Source organism: Bos indicus x Bos taurus, chromosome 20 (assembly GCF_003369695.1).
Source record: "Bos indicus x Bos taurus breed Angus x Brahman F1 hybrid chromosome 20, Bos_hybrid_MaternalHap_v2.0, whole genome shotgun sequence".
Taxonomy (NCBI): domain Eukaryota; kingdom Metazoa; phylum Chordata; class Mammalia; order Artiodactyla; family Bovidae; genus Bos; species Bos indicus x Bos taurus.
Genome location: NC_040095.1, coordinates 31,354,455 through 31,360,454, shown reverse-complemented (window position 1 = coordinate 31,360,454; position 6,000 = coordinate 31,354,455). Strand labels below are relative to the sequence as shown.

The 6,000-nt window shown below is 47.5% G+C and overlaps 1 protein-coding gene across 1 annotated transcript in view; it reads left to right on the top strand.

Moving 5' to 3' along the window:
- Positions 1 to 1,197: 1,197 nt before the first annotated feature.
- Positions 1,198 to 6,000, top strand: part of NIM1K (NIM1 serine/threonine protein kinase) — a 78,255-nt gene continuing 73,452 nt past the window's right edge. The window contains exon 1 of the mRNA XM_027520293.1: positions 1,198 to 1,362. The gene's annotated coding sequence lies outside the window, so the exon portion shown is untranslated. The remainder of the gene's footprint in view (positions 1,363 to 6,000) is intronic.

The following is a 6,000-nucleotide window of genomic DNA, read 5'->3' as shown; positions in this document are numbered from 1 at the left end:
TGGCCCCTTTAATCATCATACAAAGAGGCAGCACAGGCTGCTGAGGACGAGCACCAGACCTGAGTCAGACCCTCGGGTCTGAGTCCGGGCATCAGTACTGGACAACTGTGTGACCTTGAGCAAGTCAAGTAAATTTCTGGGCCTCAGTTCCCTCATCTGTCAAAACAGGGGTGGTAATCAGAGCACCTAACTGAAAAGGCTATTGTGAGGATTTAATCAGTCATTCTGTCAAAGTATAACAGTTACTGGCAAGTAGCAAAATCAGGAATCTTTGGATTCCCTAATTTCTACCATAAAAGGGCTTTAAACTCAGTTTATTTTTCCCCTTAGCTCTTTCGCTTTTGTAAATACACCCTAGCAATTATGGAGGATCCAGCCACATGAGGAGGCGGAAAGATTGTTCACAGAACTGTGACTTAGGGCCCCCAGTCACGGCTTTGCCATTAACCAGCCCTGTGGCCCTTGTTAACTGACTTCTCCGACTTCAATTTCTTCCTCTGTAAAATGATGGACGTGAACTTCAATAAATCATCTTTATTTTTTAGTATTCGGTGAATCGCATTCTCTCCTTGCTTGTAAACTGGAAAAACATTTGGCACCCACCCTGAGCCGGAGAGTCATAGCTGGGGAGTGCACAGGACATTGGGGATCCACTGCCCAAGGGGCACCCAAGGAACCAGGCCTAATCCGGGCTGAGCGTGGCGTTAGCACTTCTTTCTGCAAACCCTAAACGCTCCCAGACTCACCTGAAGGAGCTGTCACGGTGGTTTGCTAGAAAACCCCGTTCTGTTAGGAAGATTACCAGGTCTCCCAAGGACACGGAAACCCTTTTTATCAAGAGGCTGGAGCGACTCAGCACGCAGCGGGAGTTGATGGGAGCCGTGTCGCCTCTTGCCATCCATGCTCCAGGAGCGCTCCTCTTTGCGGCAGGGCTAACCCCCCCGCCGTGCTCCAGTGTATACGTTGGGTGTCCCCGCGCCGCGCGCCCCCAGCACCCCCCCCGCCCCTCCCCCCCGCCCACCTCCTTTCAGCCCCTCCTTCCCGGCTGCCATAGAAACCTGCCTACAAGGTCCAGGCCCTCGTCCGGGTGCCCCTCCGGCCTCCCCTTCCCCGCCTCCCCCGGGCCAGCCCCCAGCTCCGGATTGGTCCTTCGGGAAACGCTGCTGGGCGCCTGAGTCCCTTCTGCGGAGCCCCGGCCGGGCCGGTGGGCGGGGTCTGCCACTGCCGCCCCTGACAGCTCCCGAGCCTTCGGCGCGGCCACTGCGCTCTGACACCCACGCACCGCCCGCGCCCGAGCCCACCACCCAAAGAGCCCGGCCGGGCGCCGCGCAGCCGAGCCCGCGAGCGGAGCTCGCCACCAAGGTAAGCGAAGGCCGCGGGGCTCGCAGCCGGCACCCCACCCGGCCGCCCCTACCTCCGCCAGCCTGCCGACTTGGGTGCTGAGCAGGGACTCCTCTCCTCCCCGGAACCCCAGGGCAAAGAGAGACCCAACTCCCGGCGAGGGTGGGCGAATTGGGGTCAGGAGAGGATTAGCGCTCTTTAGGGGCGCCCCCTCCGAGGCCCATCGCGCCTGGGAGGCGAGAGCGTTGGAGGCGGAGGCCGGGGTGCGCCGGCGCGAGCAGCCTGCCAGTGCCCGAGGGCGTGAGCCCGGGGTGTGCTCGCCTGTGTCCCCGGGTCCCAGCTGGGTGCGGACATCCAGGTCTGTGCGCGCACCCCCAGCCTCACCCCGCGCACCCCAGCTGCGCGCCACCGGTGCCCCCGGGCGCGAGCCCGGAGCAGCAGAGTTTGAATCCAGTGCCGGGGACCTGCGTGACCCCGGCGGGCAGTGGGCAGTGAAGGGCACTGACAGGGAACGGCGGTGGTCCAGAGGAGTGGACCCTCCATCCCACCCCACGCCACGACGCGCCTTAAAGAAAGACGCTCCTTTGGAAAGACTGTACAAGTAAAGAAGAGCCTGTCTCTTCTTCCCTGAGGTCCCTTCAGGAATATTAGGAGCCCGAGGATTCGGCGACACGACTTGGAAAGGATCGCAACAGGGCTTTTAAAATGCCGTTTCCGATCAGCTCTGTGTGCCTGACCCAGGATCTGTGCAGATGGAGAGGTCAAGGCACCCGATAAAGGTGCTCTTAGCCCCAGTAAGGGCAGCGGAGATGTAGCCATCTGCACTTTTTTCTTCCCGGCTCTCCCCCTCCTCCTCCGTCCCTTCCCGGCTCTTCTCCCCACCCCCTCCCGATTTTCGTCCTCCCGACTTTATTAGACAAGAGGGCTCTCTGTTAGACCCACCCTCCCCCACCCCCTTCCTCACTCCGTTTCAAACCCAGAGCGAAGGAACCACATTTTAAGCTCTCACCCGTGCAATTCAGACAAGTTTGGAAGTTAAACAAATCGCCTTTGCACTCGAGGCCGCGGGAATCCAGAAGGGAAACAAACAAAACCAGACCGAAGGATCGATTCCAAGGTTAAGTCAAAAGATTGCAAAGGGGACTCTAAAACAAGTATTTGTTTATGGCAATATGATTTTTTTTAATGTTTGTAAATATGTATCACTCAAGCTTGCATCATCAGTATTCAATGTGATTCACAGAAGAGCTTCAAAAGATGGTTTCTGTTAGTGTTGCAAAAGCACTTCTAATTTTGGTTGCCATGGTAACTGGAGAAGTCGCCCGGCACTGTTGAGAGGCTGCCTGGATGGAATCGGGAACCGTTCTTGAGGAGACCTCCCCAAGCCCCCTCATGTTACCATGGTAATAATAATTGAGCCTAGAAGATACTTGTTTCTTTAGGGTACTGAAGTCCCGAGGCATGTTGTTGTTTAATTTTACCTTTGCAGAGTTTGCAGTTTGTGAAAAAGATCTTCCCTCGCAGACAACTGAGAGTAAACAGTGCCCTCAGCCAATTGGTCCTGCGGGCCCAGCTCTCTTCCCACAGTTCAGCTGCCCTAAGGAAGGGAGACCGAGAACAGTGTTTGATGCGAAAGGAATCCTGGCCTGTGACCAGATCTCTCTCCCCATTTAGCATGAAATTTGGACTCCTAATTAGCTTTCTAATTAGGAGGTGGAGGAATGCGAGAGGAAAGGCCAGAAAGAGGCTAATAGGGAAAAAGTCCAACTCTCCACGGACTGGTGCTTTGTATGCTGTTGAATTTGCCTAGTAAAGCCCTCATAGGTTTATTTTTGGCTTGACCACTGTTAAGTGGTAAGCCTGGAAAAACCTTCAGAGAGGTCTCCTTCTGTGCTAGGGGAAAACGTGGATTGATATTTAGTTTGAGGTGTGTGCTCTTTTCTAATAACAACTGCATTTAGAATAAAGGCAGTTTTGTATAAAACCTAAATTTTCCAGTAATAACTACAGATAGGCCATAGAGCCCTTTATGCTGTTGGTTTGGCCTTAGATTTTCAGTTTAAAAGGTTTAATTTGGGCAGAGTAATGGTCCCATTCAAATACTTTTATTAGTACATGTTCATGTCTTTAAAGGACCCTAATTCTTTACACATTCACAAGTCCTAAGCATTGAAACCTATAAATTAAATTTACATATTGATAGCATATGATTGGAAATTTTGAAAGCCAGTCCTTAGACTTACAGTTTTTTTTTTTTTTTTTTTTTAAAGAACATGGAGCTTCCCTGGTGGTCCAGTGGCTAAGACTCTGTAAAGCGGGGATCTGGGGTTTGATCCCTGGTCAGGGAACTAGATCCCACATGTCCCAACTAAGAGCCCATGCAGCCAAATAAATATTAAAAAAATGTTTTAATTAAAAAAAAAAACTTGTTTTAATAGGTTAGTGTTTTCAGCCAAATATTTAGTTCCATTTTGAGAAACTTAAAAATTAAAATATAATGTGAAAATCCAACTGCATTCTTTGAATCTCATTATAGTATTACTCTAAGGACTAAAGACTCTTAATTCATTTGCTAATTTTCTTTCAGTTGTTGAAATGACAACTAAAATTAGTTTATAAAATGAGTCTCATTCTATGTTTTCACTTTCCATGGTCATTGTAGAAAAAGTTCTCTAGAATTGAAGTTATAAATTTCAAGAAAAGAAGAAAATAGTCAAAGTTCTTAGGATGACAGTGTCTACAACTTGAATTAAGCAGATCACAGTTCTTAAATTACTTTTTCTCAAGAACTTCAAAGATAGCTCAATCGTTGTCATATAGCATCCTGAGGAATATTAACCAGTTTTATGGATAGGCAAATTGTGTTCAAAAAACTCAAGTCATTTCAGGTACCTACTTGGAAAATTAAGAAATGAAACCTAAAACCACCTGGCATGTCTAGGAATATGAGTACCAGGTAGGACTCAGAGAAAATCTAGGTGAGAAGAGAGATAAGGTACAGAGGCAGGAAGAATTTGGGATTAAGAGAAAAATAAAACAGTAGGTGAAAAAGAGTCTTAAATGAGAAGAAAACTCACAGATTAAAGGGAAGGGAGTAAAAAGAAAAAAAAAAAACATAGTGTAATGGGAGCTATACAGAAAAACAAAAAAACACAAGTTGGGGAACAGGAAGCTAAAACAAACTCTATTCTTTGCCTTTCACGGAGAACGGAGAACCTGATGCTTTTCAAGAAAGCTCTGGCTGTCCTATTTAGCCAAATTCTCCAATTTAGAGGCTCTCTGGTAGGACTGAAAGTGGACCAAAATTCACTTCCAGTGGTATGGACTTCCCATCTTCTGGCTAGACTCCTTCTTCTCAACCCTTCAGCCACCAAGAAAGCTTTCTACTCTGCGTTGGCTGGATCATTTAGTTGAGTCATTCTTAACTATAAGTTGCAAGCTTCACTTTTAAAAACTGCTCCAGTTGTTATCAGCCGAGTGCATTCATCTATAATTTTATGGATTAAAGCATGTTAAAAGATTCTAACAAAAAACAGTCCCTCTCTTGGGTTACGATTGCTCTGCTCTTTCTTAGCTGTTTGATCACATCCTTCCCTAGTTGGAAATAATTCTCTTATGTGGCTGGTCCTTGAGTTATCAATTTTAGACAGAATCTGTACACTTTCTTTTATTACAGGGGAGGATATAACTCTCTTACTCCTCCCCTCCAACTTCCCCTTCCTCCCTTTTTGCAACACAGTTGGTGGGAAAAAATCAGCCAGAGCACCCTTAGTATAATCCTTTATTTGCAAATGCCAGGCAGGGGAATGCTCCAGAGAGGGAAGGAGGACTGGATGTTTCCTAGGACTCCAGCCAGAGCAGCCAAAGTTCAGTTAATTTCAGAAATAGTTAGGGAGTTTGGGATCAACATGTACACACTGCTATATTTGAAATGGATAACCAACAAGGACCTACTGTATAGCGCAGGGAACTCTACTCAGTGTTATGTGGCAGCCTGGATGGGAGGTGAGTTTAGGGGAGAATGAATAGATGTATGTGTATGGCTGAGTCCCTTTGCTCTTCACCTGAAACTATCACTGTTAACTGGCTGTACTCCAATATAAAATTAAAAAGTTAAAAAAAAATGAAAGGAAATAATTGGTCAAGGATAGAAAATGGAGGAATTGCTCTTTCAAATTGGTAGCCATTATTTGAGTTAAATGGATTTTCTGCAGCGGAGTGGGAAGGAAGAGTCGGGGCCTAATATCTTGTGCTGGGATGGTGAGAAGGGAGGGTGCAGGAGGAAAGACCTTGCACACGTCTCCGTGCAAAGTTCTGCCCTATTAGTGCTTCTCACAAGAGACATCACAATGTTAATTATATCAACATTGCATCTGCATGATAATGACTGTGTAATTATTTTTCACTGGAGCCGGGTTGTGGACTGTGGATGTATTTCTTTTTCTGTACCACTCTTGGGGAAAATAGTTTTTCGTTTGTTTGCTTTTTAGAGTCTATCACCATTTATTCTAGTGGCTCTTTAAAATGCCTCTCCTTGGTTTTTTTTCACACAATGAAATACATCTGCCAATCCTCTTCCTTCTGGGCCCCACCCCAGCCCTCTGAACGGACCCCCCAGTTCTCCAGTCTGAACAGTTTTCTGATGGCCGGGACATATAG